Here is a 14,845-nt window from a genome sequence, read left to right on the forward strand (position 1 = left end):
CTGGGGGTCCCTGCGGGTCTCTGCGGGTGTCTGAGGGTCCCTGGAGGGGTCTGGGGGTCTCTGGGGATCTCTGGGGGTCTCTGGGGGCATCTCAGGGTTCCTGGCGGGTGTCTAGAAGTCTCTGGGGGTCCCTCAGGGATCTCTGCGGGTCCCTGAGAGGTCTCTGGGAGTTTCTGGGGACCCCTGGGAGTCTCTGGGGGTGTCTGGGGTTCTGTGGGGGTCCTTGGGCAGTCCCTGGTGATCTATGGAGGGTCTCTGGGGCTCCCTGGGGGATTTCGGCGGGTGTCTGGGAGTCCCTGGAGGTCTCTGAGAATCTCTGGGGGGTCTCTGGGGGGTCCCTGGGGGGTCCCTGGGGGTCTCTGGGGGTCTCTTGGAGTCTCTGGGGTCTCTGGAGGTCCCTGGGGGGTCTCTGAGGGTTTCTGGGAGTCTCTGGGGTGTCTGGGAGTCTCTGGGGGTCCCTGAGGGGTCTCTGCGGGTCCCTGAGGGATCTCTGGGAGTTTCTGGGGGCCCCTGGGAGTCTCTGGGGGTGTCTGGGGGTCTGCGGGGGTCCTTGGGCGGTCCCTGGTCATCTATGGGGAGTCTCTGGGGGTCCCTGGGGAGTCCCAGTGGGCTCTCTGGGGGTCCCTGGGGGGTCTCTGAGAGTCTCTGGGGGTCTCTGGGGGGTCCCTGGGGGGGCCCTGGGGGTCCGTGGGGGCGTCTGGGAGTCCCTGGGGGGTGTCTGGAGGTCTAGGGGGGTCCCTGGGGTGTCTGGGGGTGTCTGGGGGTCTCTGACAGTTTCTGGGGGGTCTCTGGGGGAAACTGGGGGTTCTCTGGGAGATCTCTGTAGCGTCCTGGGGGTCCCTGGGTGTCCCTGGGAGTGTCTGGGAATCTCTGGGGTCTCTGGGGGTCCCTGTGGAGTCCCTGGGGGGGTCCTCTGGGGGTCTCTGGGGTCCCCAAGGAGGTTGGCCGAGGCACGGCATTTCGGGCACCGGGGCTCCCCACGGGGTGGTTGCCGAGGGGCGACACCTCGGGCACCGGGGGTCCCCAAATGGGGGATCCCCAAGGGGCGACATTTCGGGCGCCGGAAGTCCCCGAAGGGGAGGGTTGCCGAGGGGCGACACCTCGGGCGCCGGGGCTCCCCAAGGGGGTTCCCCGAGGGACGACATTTTGGGCACCGGGGGTCCCCAAGGGGGGTTCCCGACGGACGACATATTGGGCACCAGGGGTCCCCAAGGGGGTTCTCCGAGGGACGACATTTTGGGCACCGGGGGTCCCCAAGGGGGTTCCCCGAGGGACGACATTTCGGGCACCGGGGATCTCTGTGGGGGTCTCTGGGGTGTCTCCGGAGCATCTCTGGTGGTCTCTGGGGTTCTCTGGAGGTCTCTGTGGGATCTATGGGGGTTTCTGGTGGATCTATGAGGGGTTCCTGTGGGTCCCTGGGGTCCTCTGGGGGTCCCAAGGTGGGTCCCTGGGGGTCTCTGGAGGTCCCTGGGGGTCTCGGAGGGGTTTCTCGTGATCTCTGGAGGGGTCTCTGGAGGTCCCTGGGGGGCATCTCGTGATCTCTGGGCGGTCTATGGGGGTCCCTGGGGGGTCCCTGAGGATCTCTGGGGATCTCTGGTGGATCTTTGAGGGGTTCCTGTGGGTCCCTGGGGGATCTCTGAGAGTCTCTGGGGGTCTCTGGGGGTCTCTATGAGTCTCTGGGGGTGTCTGAGGGTCCCTGGGGGGTCTCTGGGAGTCTCTGGGGGTGTCTGGGGGTTTCTGGGGGGTCCCAGGAGATCCCCAGGGGAGTTCTTTGGGGGTCACAGGGGGGGTCTCTGGGGTTCTGTGGGGGTCCCTAGGGGGTCCTTGGGGGTCCCTGTGGGGTCTCTGGGGGATCTCTGAGAGTCTCTGGGGGTCTCTGGAGGGTCTCTGGGGGTCCCTGGGGGTCTCTGGGGGTCTCTGGGGGTGTCTGGGTGTCCCTGGAGGGGTCTGGGGGTCTCTGGGGATCTCTGGGGGTCTCTGGGGGCATCTGAGGGTCCCTGGCGGGTGTCTGGGGGTCTCTGGGGGTCCCTGGGGTGTCTCGGCGTGTGTCTGGGAGTCCCTGGAGGTCTCTGAGAGTCTCTGGGGGGTCTCTGGGGGTCCCTGGGGGTCCCTGCGGGTCTCTGCGGGTGTCTGAGGGTCCCTGGAGGGGTCTGGGGGTCTCTGGGGATCTCTGGGGGTCTCTGGGGGCATCTCAGGGTTCCTGGCGGGTGTCTAGAAGTCTCTGGGGGTCCCTCAGGGATCTCTGCGGGTCCCTGAGAGGTCTCTGGGAGTTTCTGGGGACCCCTGGGAGTCTCTGGGGGTGTCTGGGGTTCTGTGGGGGTCCTTGGGCAGTCCCTGGTGATCTATGGAGGGTCTCTGGGGGTCCCTGGGGGATTTCGGCGGGTGTCCGGGAGTCCCTGGAGGTCTCTGAGAATCTCTGGGGGGTCTCTGGGGGGTCCCTGGGGGGTCCCTGGGGGTCTCTGGGGGTCTCTTGGAGTCTCTGGGGTCTCTGGAGGTCCCTGGGGGGTCTCTGAGGGTTTCTGGGAGTCTCTGGGGTGTCTGGGAGTCTCTGGGGGTCCCTGAGGGGTCTCTGCGGGTCCCTGAGGGATCTCTGGGAGTTTCTGGGGGCCCCTGGGAGTCTCTGGGGGTGTCTGGGGGTCTGCGGGGGTCCTTGGGCGGTCCCTGGTCATCTATGGGGAGTCTCTGGGGGTCCCTGGGGAGTCCCAGTGGGCTCTCTGGGGGTCCCTGGGGGGTCTCTGAGAGTCTCTGGGGGTCTCTGGGGGGTCCCTGGGGGGGCCCTGGGGGTCCGTGGGGGCGTCTGGGAGTCCCTGGGGGGTGTCTGGAGGTCTAGGGGGGTCCCTGGGGTGTCTGGGGGTGTCTGGGGGTCTCTGACAGTTTCTGGGGGGTCTCTGGGGGAAACTGGGGGTTCTCTGGGAGATCTCTGTAGCGTCCTGGGGGTCCCTGGGTGTCCCTGGGAGTGTCTGGGAATCTCTGGGGTCTCTGGGGGTCCCTGTGGAGTCCCTGGGGGGGTCCTCTGGGGGTCTCTGGGGTCCCCAAGGAGGTTGGCCGAGGCACGGCATTTCGGGCACCGGGGCTCCCCACGGGGTGGTTGCCGAGGGGCGACACCTCGGGCACCGGGGGTCCCCAAATGGGGGGTCCCCAAGGGGCGACATTTCGGGCGCCGGAAGTCCCCGAAGTGGGGGGTTGCCGAGGGGCGACACCTCGGGCGCCGGGGCTCCCCAAGGGGGTTCCCCGAGGGACGACATTTTGGGCACCGGGGGTCCCCAAGGGGGTTCCCCGAGGGACGACATATTGGGCACCAGGGGTCCCCAAGGGGGTTCCCCGAGGGACGACATTTCGGGCACCGGGGATCTCTGTGGGGGTCTCTGGGGTGTCTCCGGAGCATCTCTGGTGGTCTCTGGGGTTCTCTGGAGGTCTCTGTGGGATCTATGGGGGTCTCTGGTGGATCTATGAGGGGTTCCTGTGGGTCCCTGGGGTCCTCTGGGGGTCCCAAGGTGGGTCCCTGGGGGTCTCTGGAGGTCCCTGGGGGTCTCGGAGGGGTTTCTCGTGATCTCTGGAGGGGTCTCTGGAGGTCCCTGGGGGGCATCTCGTGATCTCTGGGCGGTCTATGGGGGTCCCTGGGGGGTCCCTGAGGGTCTCTGGTGGATCTTTGAGGGGTTCCTGTGGGTCCCTGGGGGATCTCTGAGAGTCTCTGGGGGTCTCTGGGGGTCTCTATGAGTCTCTGGGGGTGTCTGAGGGTCCCTGGGGGGTCTCTGGGAGTCTCTGGGGGTGTCTGGGGGTTTCTGGGGGGTCCCAGGAGATCCCCAGGGGAGTTCTTTGGGGGTCACAGGGGGGGTCTCTGGGGTTCTGTGGGGGTCCCTAGGGGGTCCTTGGGGGTCCCTGTGGGGTCTCTGGGGGATCTCTGAGAGTCTCTGGGGGTCTCTGGAGGGTCTCTGGGGGTCCCTGGGGGTCTCTGGGTGTCTCTGGGTGTCCCTGGAGGGGTCTGGGGGTCTCTGGGGATCTCTGGGGGTCTCTGGGGGCATCTGAGGGTCCCTGGCGGGTGTCTGGGGGTCTCTGGGGGTCCCTGGGGTGTCTCGGCATGTGTCTGGGAGTCCCGGGAGGTCTCTGAGAGTCTCTGGGGGGTCTCTGGGGGTCCCAGGGGGTCCCTGCGGGTCTCTGCGGGTGTCTGGGGGTCCCTGGAGGGGTCTGGAAGTCTCTGGGGATCTCTGGGGGTCTCTGGGAGCATCTGAGGGTTCCACGCGGGTGTCTAGAAGTCTCTGGGGGTCCCTCAGGGGTCTCTGCGGGTCCCTGAGAGGTCTCTGGGAGTTTCTGGGGACCCCTGGGAGTCTCTGGAGGTGTCTGGGGTTCTGTGGGGGTCCTTGGGCAGTCCCTGGTGATCTATGGAGGGTCTCTGGGGGTCCCTGGGGGGTTTCGGCGGGTGTCTGGGAGTCCCTGGAGGTCTCTGAGAATCTCTGGGGGGTCTCTTGGGGGTCCCTGGGGGGTCCCTGGGGGTCTCTGGGGGTCTCTTGGAGTCTCTGGGGTCTCTGGAGGTCCCTGGGGGGTCTCTGAGGGTTTCTGGGAGACTCTGGGGTGTCTGGGAGTCTCTGGGGGTTCCCGAGGGGTCTCTGCGGGTCCCTGAGGGATCTCTGGGAGTTTCTGGGGGCCCCTGGGAGTCTCTGGGGGTGTCTGGGGGTCTGCGGGGGTCCTTGGGCGGTCCCTGGTGATCTATGGGGAGTCTCTGGGGGTCCCTGGGGAGTCCCAGTGGGCTCTCTGGGGGTCCCTGGGGGGTCTCTGAGAGTCTCTGGGGGTCTCTGGGAGGTCCCTGGCGGGGCCCTGGGGATCCGTGGGGGCGTCTGGGAGTCCCTGGGGGGTGTCTGGAGGTCTAGGGGGGTCCCTGGGGTGTCTGGGGGTGTCTGGGGGTCTCTGACAGTTTCTGGGGGGTCTCTGGGGGAAACTGGGGGTTCTCTGGGAGATCTCTGTAGCGTCCTGGGGGTCCCTGGGTGTCCCTGGGAGTGTCTGGGAATCTCTGGGGTCTCTGGGGGTCCCTGTGGAGTCCCTGGGGGGGTCCTCTGGGGGGTCTCTGGGGTCCCCAAGGAGTTTGGCCGAGGCACGGCATTTCGGGCACCGGGGCTCCCCACGGGGTGGTTGCCGAGGGGCGACACCTCGGGCACCGGGGGTCCCCAAATGGGGGGTCCCCAAGGGGCGACATTTCGGGCGCCGGAAGTCCCCGAAGGGGGGGGTTGCCGAGGGGCGACACCTCGGGCGCCGGGGCTCCCCAAGGGGGTTCCCCGAGGGACGACATTTCGGGCACCGGGGGTCCCCAAGGGGGTTCCCCGAGGGACGACATTTCGGGCACCGGGGATCTCTGTGGGGTCTCTGGGGTGTCTCCGGAGCATCTCTGGTGGTCTCTGGGGTTCTCTGGAGGTCTCTGTGGGATCTATGGGGGTCTCTGGTGGATCTATGAGGGGTTCCTGTGGGTCCCTGGGGTCCTCTGGGGGTCCCAAGGTGGGTCCCTGGGGGTCTCTGGAGGTCCCTGGGGGTCTCGGAGGGGTTTCTCGTGATCTCTGGAGGGGTCTCTGGAGGTCCCTGGGGGGCATCTCGTGATCTCTGGGCGGTCTATGGGGGTCCCTGGGGGGTCCCTGAGGGTCTCTGGGGGTCTTTGGTGGATCTTTGAGGGGTTCCTGTGGGTCCCTGGGGGATCTCTGAGAGTCTCTGGGGGTCTCTGGGGGTCTCTATGAGTCTCTGGGGGTGTCTGAGGGTCCCTGGGGGGTCTCTGGGAGTCTCTGGGGGTGTCTGGGGGTTTCTGGGGGGTCCCAGGAGATCCCCAGGGGAGTTCTTTGGGGGTCACAGGGGGGGTCTCTGGGGTTCTGTGGGGGTCCCTAGGGGGTCCTTGGGGGTCCCTGTGGGGTCTCTGGGGGATCTCTGAGAGTCTCTGGGTGTCTCTGGAGGGTCTCTGGGGGTCTCTGGGTGTCCCTGGAGGGGTCTGGGGGTCTCTGGGGATCTCTGGGGGTCTCTGGGGGTATCTGAGGGTCCCTGGCGGGTGTCTGGGGGTCTCTGGGGGTCCCTGGGGTGTCTCGGCGTGTGTCTGGGAGTCCCTGGAGGTCTCTGAGAGTCTCTGGGGGGTCTCTGGGGATCCCTGGGGGTCCCTGCGGGTCTCTGCGGGTGTCTGGGGGTCCCTGGAGGGGTCTGGGGGTCTCTGGGGATCTCTGGGGGTCTCTGGGGGCATCTCAGGGTTCCTGGCGGGTGTCTAGAAGTCTCTGGGTGTCCCTCAGTGGTCTCTGCGGGTCCCTGAGGTGTCTCTGGGAGTTTCTGGGGACTCCTGGGAGTCTCTGGGGGTGTCTGAGGTTCTGTGGGGGTCCTTGGGCAGTCCCTGGTGATCTATGGAGGGTCTCTGGGGGTCCCTGGGGGATTTCGGCGGGTGTCTGGGAGTCCCTGGAGGTCTCTGAGAATCTCTGGGGGGTCTCTGGGGGGTCCCTGGGGGGTCCCTGGGGTCCTCTGGGGGTCCCAAGGTGGGTCCCTGGGGGTCTCTGGAGGTCCCTGGGGGTCTCGGAGGGGTTTCTCGTGATCTCTGGAGGGGTCTCTGGAGGTCCCCGGGGGGCATCTCGTGATCTCTGGGCGGTCTATGGGGGTCCCTGGGGGGTCCCTGAGGGTCTCTGGGGGTCTTTGTGAGTCTCTGGGGGTGTCTGAGGGTCCCTGGGGGGTCTCTGGGGGTGTCTGGGGATTTCTGGGGGGTCCGAGGGGATCCCCAGGGGAGTTCCTTGGGGGTCCCTGGGGGGTCTCTGGTGGATCTTTGAGGGGTTCCTGTGGGTCCCTGGGGGATCTCTGAGAGTCTCTGGGGGTCTCTGTGAGTCTCTGGGGGTGTCTGAGGGTCCCTGGGGGGTCTCTGGGAGTCTCTGGGGATGTCTGGGGGTTTCTGGGGGGTCCCAGGAGATCCCCAGGGGAGTTCTTTGGGGGTCACAGGGGGGGTCTCTGGGGATCTGTGGGGGTCCCTATGGGGTCCTTGGGGGTCCCTGTGGGGTCTCTGGGGGTCTCTGGGGGGGTCTCTGGGGGTCCCTGGGGGTCCCATGAGGGGTCTGGGGGTCTCTGGGGATCTCTGGGGGCATCTGAGGGGCCCTGGCAGGTGTCTGGGGGTCTCTGGGTGTCCCTGGGGGGTCTCGGCGTGTGTCTGGGAGTCCCTGGAGGTCTCTGAGAGTCTCTGGGGGGTCCCTGAGGGTCTCTGGGGGTGTCTGGGGGTCCCTGGAGGGGTCTGGGGGTCTCTGGGGATCTCTGGGGGTCTCTGGGGGCATCTGAGGGTTCCTGGCGGGTGTCTGGGAGTCTCTGGGGGTCCCTCAGGGGTCTCTGCGGGTCCCTGAGGGGTCTCCGGGAGTTTCTGGGGGCCCCTGGGAGTCTCTGCGGGTGTCTGGGGGTCTGTGGGGGTCCTTGGGCAGTCCCTGGTGATCTATGGAGGGTCTCTGGGGGTCCCTAGGGGGTCTCGGCGGGTGTCTGGGAGTCCCTGGAGGTCTCTGAGAATCTCTGGGGGGTCCCTGGGGGGTCCATGGGGGTCTCTGGGGCTTTCTGGTGGTCCCTGGGGGGTCCATGGGGGTCTCTTGGAGTCTCTGGAGGTCCCTGGGGGGGTCTCTGAGGGTTTCTGGGAGTCTCTGGGGTGTCTGGGAGTCTCTGGGGGTTCCTGAGGGGTCTCTGCGGGTCCCTGAGGGATCTCTGGGAGTTTCTGGGGGCCCCTGGGAGTCTCTGGGGGTGTCTGGGGGTCTGCGGGGGTCCTTGGGCGGTCCCTGGTGATCTATGGGGAGTCTCTGGGGGGTCCCTGGGGAGTCCCAGTGGGCTCTCTGGGGGTCCTTGGGGGGTCTCTGAGAGTCTCTGGGGGTCTCTGGGGGGTCCCTGGGGGGGCCCTAGGGGTCCGTGGGGGCGTCTGGGAGTCCCTTGGGGGTGTCTGGGGGTCTCTGACAGTCTCTGGGGGGTCTCTGGGGGAAACTGGGGGTTCTCTGGGAGATCTCTGTAGCTTCCTGAGGGACCCTGGGGGTCCCTGTGAGTGTCTGGGAATCTCTGGGGTCTTTGGGGGTCCCTGGGGGGTCCCTGGGTGGGTCTCTGGGGTCCCCAAGGAGGTTGTCCATGGGGCGACACCTCGGGCGCCGAGGCTCCCCAAGGGCGTGCTGGCCGAGGTGCGACACCTTGGCCGCCGGGGTTCCCCGAGGGGGTGTTGCCGAGGGGCGACACCTCGGGCGCTGGGGCTCCTCGAAGGGGGGGTTCCCGAGGGACGACATTTCGGGCACCCGGGGTCCCCAAGGGAGGTTCCCGAGGGCCGACATTGCTGGGCTGTGGGCAATGGGGGTCCCTGAGTTCCCCAGGCACCCCCTGACCACTCTTACCTCCCCTTACCTCCCTGTGACTCCTCTGAGACCCACGATCCACTGTGAGACCCCCCTCATTTCTCTCTGACTTCTCCTGGATCGCTTTGGACCCTCCTGAACTCCCCTGGACCCCCCTGAATCCCCCTTGGACTTTCCTCAACTCTCTTGGACCACTTTGCACCCCCCCCCAGCCCCCCTTGACACTCTCAAAAACCTTGGACCCTCTTGAATCACACTTGGACTCCCCTGGACCCCTCCAAACCCCCTGAAGCCCCCTGGACCCCTCTCAAACCTGCCTGGGACCCCTTGGACCCTCCTTAGACCCTTCTGGACCCCTTCGAACCTTTCTGGACACCTCTGAGACTCCCCTGGACACTCCTGGACCCCCCCCAAAACCCCCTGGACCCTCCGAATCTCTCCTGGACCCCCTTGGACCCCTCTGAAACCCCCTTCCACTCCCTTAAAACACCCTGAACCCTCCTGAACATTCCTGGACCACCTTGAATCCTCCTAGGGCCCCCATGGACCACCCCCTCATACCCCCAGGGAAAACCCCTGGACCCTCCTGGACCAACTTGAACTCTCCTGGACCCCCCAAAACGCTTTGGACCCCTCTGGACCCCCCTGGGCCCTCTCGGACTTCCCTGGACGTCCCATGTCCCCTGCATGTCCCCCCATAGCCTTCCCATGTCCCCAATGTTCCCCCCATGTTTCCTCCATGTCCCCTGCGTCCCCCATGTCCACCCCATCTCCCTCATGTCCTCCCCATGTCCCCTCGATGTACCCCCATGTCCCCCTGGTGTCCTCCCATGTCCCCCTGATGTCCCCCCCCATGTCCTCCCCGTGTCCCCCCCCATGTCCTCCCCTTGTCCCCCCATGTCCCCCCAATGTATGTCACTCCATGGCCTCCCAAGACACGCAGCTGCCAGCACAGGACACACACAAATCCCTCCGAAATTCTGGAACACGACATTCCTCTGCAGGGCTGAAAACAAGACGGGGAGGCTTTTTTCCTTTCCGTAGGTGGACTAATGCCCCCAAAACCAGGGAGCTGGGACAGTGGCTGCTCCCTGCACTCTGCTGCACTTTCCACAGCTCCTTCGTTGACTTCCTGGTGGATTTGTGCATCCTCTGAAGGTGGCACTTCTCTGCAAAGCAACTCAGCAAATCCCTTCAGTTTGATTTGTTTCCAGATTTTTCTCCCTAGCACCACAGAGCTCAAAAAGGAAATCAGAAAACCAAGAAAAAAACCCAAAGAACAAAAAATCGCACCGTGCCAACCCCCAGCTCCTCCCACAAAGCTCAAGGGGTCCCATGTGTGTCCCCGCCACCTCCAGCTGGCCACCAGGCCCCCAGAGCTGAGGGAAATCTGAGCAGATACTGAGAAACCTCCTTTGCTGAGCACACTCATCACTGCAGTCCTTCAGGCTTTGCAAGAGTCTGTAGGGATCAGACCCCAATTCCAATCCCTGACTACCTTTCTAACAGGTTTTGTTAGACACACACGGGGTGGTCACTCCAAGAACAGCACACAGAGACTGCACAAGGCATTACAGGATTGCCACAAAGAACAGAAGTACCTTTTCTTTCGCATGGTTTTTCCTCTGCAATAACTACCGACTGGTCTGGTTCCTACTGGACATTTCCCTTGAGGGTTCAGGGCCCTCTGGTGAGGTGGGGTTGTTTAGGGCTGATCCTCACAGGCCCAGACCAAACCCAGCCACCCCATCACTGCTGCACCTGGGAGCAGATGGAAATCTCAATACAGCATATAAATGCTCCCCTTCCCTACTACTCAGTCTTTCCTTACAGATGCAAGGAGCAGATTTACTCCATCCTTTGCAGGGACTTGCTTAACTCCTGGCACTGTCCCTGTCCCAGGGAAGCTGCACTAGGACTGTGGGTCTGGGTCCTCTCCAGGCACAATGCAGCTGCTCATATTAACAGCATCAGCAATGCCCTCATTTTTTAGCAGGTCAAACTGCCGAGATACAATCCCAAGAAAAGCAATTCTTTTCCAGATTGTCACTGCATTCAGGCTGGTGCTCACCATGCACAGAACCTGCAGCACAGACACAGCAGAGGGCTCAGGGACACTCAGCATGCACAGACAGAGCAGCACAGACACAGCAGAGGGCTCAGGGACACTCAGCATGCACAGAATCTGCAGCACAGACACAGCAGAGGGCTCAGGGACACTCAGCATGCACAGAACCTGCAGCACAGACAGAGCAGAGGGCTCAGGGACACTCAACATGCACAGAACCTGCAGCACAGACAGAGCAGGGGGCTCAGGGACACTCAGCAGGCACAGACAGAGCAGCACAGACAGAGCAGAGGGCTCAGGGACACTCAGCAGGCACAGAACCTGCAGCACAGACACAGCAGAGGGCTCAGGGACACTCAGCATGCACAGAACCTGCAGCACAGACACAGCAGAGGGCTCAGGGACACTCAGCAGGCACAGAACCTGCAGCACAGACACAGCAGAGGGCTCAGGGACACTCAGCCACTGCCATGGCTCTTCATGCACAGGGCACAAGCTCAGACACTCTCAGAGCAGCAGTTATTGAGGGTGAAACAGCTCATCTCTCAGACAATCTTTACTTACCCAAATCTTGAACAAAACAAACACTATCTGGGGTAAGAGTTAACTGTGCACTCAAAATGTCTAATTTTATATGAGCTGCCTGAATCTCCCAAGTCCATGCAACTGAACAGGAGACAACCATTACTTATAGGCCATCAAGTGGATAAATCTTCATCTTTTAAATAGCATATATTTGAGCTGATTGCTAAACTAAGTGCTGTGAAAAATAAGGCCTTTCTGAGGTTACCAGGAAAACCTTACAAAAGCCAAGTTCCAATGAACAAGAAGACACAGCAAGACCTTGCCTTCTGCCTACAACACACTTCATTTTGCTGATTATCAAACCTTAGCAAGAGACCATTCTCACAGAGGCATTTCTTCTCTGCTGAATGCAGCCCAGGGATGCAGAGCCCAAGCCACCTACCCTGCCTGGGCACGCTGTGAACAGTTTGTGCAGAGACTGGGCCAGCTGGATCCTGGGATTGTTCACCATTTGCCCCACAGGATCATGTTCTTCCTTCCCAGCAAAGGCCAGCTGGGAGAATGCAGTCTGATAGCCTGGAGTATCCTCTGTGTCAATGAAGTGCTCCTTGTCAGGGGTCGTGTCATCCTCAGGCAGCTCGAACAAGCCAAGGAGGGAGGGCCTGCAGCAAAGGAATCCTGGGGGGAGAGGGGAGGGGAACAGTGAACAGGTGAGGACAGCCTGTGCTTCACAAGAACGCTCAGATTACCTGGAACCCCTTTGCAGGGACTTGCTTAACTCCTGGCACCGTCCCTGTCCCAGGGAAGCTGCACTAGGACTGTGGGTCTGGGTCCTTTCCAGGCACAATGCAGCTGCTCATATTAACAGCATCAGCAATGCCCTCATTTTTTAGCAGCTCAAATTGCTGTGATACAAACCCAAGAATAGCAATTCTTTTCCAGATTACAGCTTTTCTCTAAGTACATTCAAAAAGAGTTCTAGTCCAGGACCTGGTTACTGTCATTCAGTTCAGGCTACCTGAGCCCCCAGACTGCTGGACTGCCTTTCAGTCTCCAGAGCTTTCCCCCAGATTCCACTTTCAGGCTAAGACTCTACAGCCTGTCAGGTTGTGAGTATTCTCAGGCCTCCTGACTATGACAGTTACAAGTCAAAAGTGGGCCCAGCTTTCCAGAAGGAATGCAAGCTGACAGTAGCCTAATTCCCTTCAGTGGAGCTCTACTCAGCCAAATCCAGGCTCAAACACATCTCAAACCAGCTCTGCCATTTGCTTTGAAAACACACTTCCCTTTGTGCAGTGAAGGATGAAAAGGTATGAAAAGCCTCAAGCTGAGTCTCACCACAACAGTGGGCCTGAAGAAATGCCAAAGGAGTTTATTGGAGGGGCCTATTCTGGTGAAAGCTTCTACTTTCCAGACCTTCAACAGCATCACCAGCAGACCCTGAAGAAGTGTGGCACCTACCACAGCTTGGGGTACTCAGTGTCCATCACGGGAGGACATTCTGTTAATGTCTTGGTGATGCCAACAGCACGGATCTGCTTTTCAACTTCTCCAAGACTCTTTCTGGATTTCAGGAATCATCATTTTCTCCAAGCCTGTTTCAAACATCCTAGTATGACAGTTAGAGAAAAAGTATCAGAACGATTTATCACCCTATGGTGACCAAAGAAAAGCAGAAACCACACAAAGCACCAGGAAACAGAGAACACAAGACAATTTGTTTCTTAACAATTGCTGCCCTCTTACATAGATCTTTGCACATACAAACTTTTTACAAAGGATAAAAACCAGAGACAGCAATGATTCCCTTTTATGACCCGCTCAGGAGATCAGTAACTTGAACTATCAGTGAGGAACTGTGGGCAGAAAATCAGAAATGAACCCCAAAAGGAGAGGCACCCGGGCAGTCAGATTAGCGCCAAACCTCCTTTGCCATTTCAGCCAGAGAGACAACTCTTTCCTGCTTCAAAGGCAAAAACTGCACAGCAGCCTGAAATACAACCCAAGCCAACAGAACACACTCCCTTTGGCTGTATGCTGCCAAGTATTTCCTGCAGAGCTCATGCCCCATTTCCTGTGCCATACTAGTTAATGAAGACGAGAAAGCAACGAGAAAAAGGATGAAGTAAAACTCCAGATGAAAACAAGAGAATTGCTTTAGAGTCAGCAGCAAAATGCATTCTAAGAAGGAGACAGGAAGGGCAGCCTTCATAAATGTTCCCTTTTACTGAAGGGCATTAACTTGCTGCTCCAAAGTTTGCCTAAAAACTGCTCATCTTCTCGGGCACCACAACACTGAAACGTGGAACGCTGGAAGCACCACTTCCATTTGGTTGGTGGAACACCATTGGAAGAACCCTGTAATTCTTGCTCCTCTACAGGAGGCATCAAGCAGATTTTAAAGGATTAATAACAGACCTTGTGTGATCTGTGTAGAGATAACATCACGAATTTCATCAGCATGGCCATCTGCCTGGGGATGATTTCAACAATGTGTCACAGCTTTGACAGAGGAACGTAAACCCTTCCTCATAACTTTATTCCCATGAAGGCCAAAATGACACAAAAGCATGGAATGTTTCCCAGCATGAACACAAACTGCAGAGAGCAGTGGTCAGAATGGCTGTGCTGTGTGGCAGGGCAAGTGTGTTGCTATTAGCTGGAGATTAAATGGAGACACTTTCAGACAAGTAACGACATCACACACACCAGGAAAGGAGGAGAACTACACAAGTCCTTTAGTTCCATTCCCTCAGTTTTCATGGAGTGTCACCTGCTGTGGCCACTGCCCTTTATGCCCCCTTGACTCCAGAGCATTTGGAGCAAGTCCCTGGAGCCACCAGAGTCCCACCCATGTACAGGATGCCTGATCTGTGCAACTGCACACTCTGAACCGCTCGTGTCACACTGGAGCTTTTCAGAGCAAGGAACTTACTTTTGATAAGTTTTGTTGGTTTGGAACTTGGAAGTCTTTGGAATAGCAGAATGAAGACCTGTTTCCTGTACCAGTCAACTGATTCACTGGAAATTTAAAAGAACAGTTATTCAGTTCACAGTGGGCTTTGACTGGTGCTGTCACTTTACAGAAAACACAGAGAAAGTTGTTCCCATCTCTTTAACTGATAAATGTGACATTTTTGCTCCTGAAGTGTTAACCTTTGGCATGACTGCACACTGCAGAACCAAAGCCCACAGAAGTCAGTTTTGAATGCAATTTGAGCTCATACTCACGGGGGCATATGCTCCATGATGCTGTTTAGCAGGTCAAAGCCTTGGGGATCACTGGCTTTCAAGGCAATCAGCTTCAGGAATCCCCCCAACACTCCAGGCTGCAAGGAAAGCAAACATGAAGCTCTAGGCAACTGTTCTTCCTAAGTGGCCCAGCAGAAAGTTGGCTCTGACCATCGAAGACACACACCAGTGCAAAAGCATCCCTAACCTAAACCAGGATTCTGATCCTGCAGTGCAGGACAAGGAAGACACGTTGTGGCTCCTTCTCACTCACTCACTCACTCACTCACTCACTCACTCCACTCACTCACTCACTCACTCACTCACTCACTCCACTCACTCATTCACTCCCTCACTCACTCACTCACTCACTCCACTCACTCCACTCACTCATTCACTCCCTCACTCACTCACTCACTCACTCACTCCACTCACTCACTCACTCACTCCACTCACTCACTCACTCACTCACTCACTCATTCACTCATTCACTCACTCACTCACTCACTCACTCACTCACTCACTCCACTCACTCATTCACTCCCTCACTCACTCACTCCACTCACTCACTCCACTCACTCCCTCACTCACTCACTCACTCACTCCACTCACTCCACTCACTCATTCACTCCCTCACTCCACTCACTCATTCACTCACTCACTCACTCACTCACTCACTCACTCCACTCACTCACTCACTCCACTCACTCACTCACTC

General features: G+C 60.0%; 1 long non-coding RNA gene across 1 annotated transcript; it reads right to left on the minus strand.

Moving 5' to 3' along the window:
• Positions 1-12,013: 12,013 nt before the first annotated feature.
• Positions 12,014-14,321, minus strand: LOC139675795 (uncharacterized). The gene is made up of 3 exons (XR_011698546.1): positions 14,128-14,321; positions 13,832-13,917; positions 12,014-12,505 (listed from the first exon to the last, which is right to left on the minus strand). It is a non-coding gene; the product is annotated as an uncharacterized lncRNA (long non-coding RNA).
• Positions 14,322-14,845: the final 524 nt, after the last annotated feature.

This window comes from Pithys albifrons, chromosome 9, assembly GCF_047495875.1.
Source record: "Pithys albifrons albifrons isolate INPA30051 chromosome 9, PitAlb_v1, whole genome shotgun sequence".
Classification (NCBI taxonomy): Eukaryota; Metazoa; Chordata; class Aves; order Passeriformes; family Thamnophilidae; genus Pithys; species Pithys albifrons.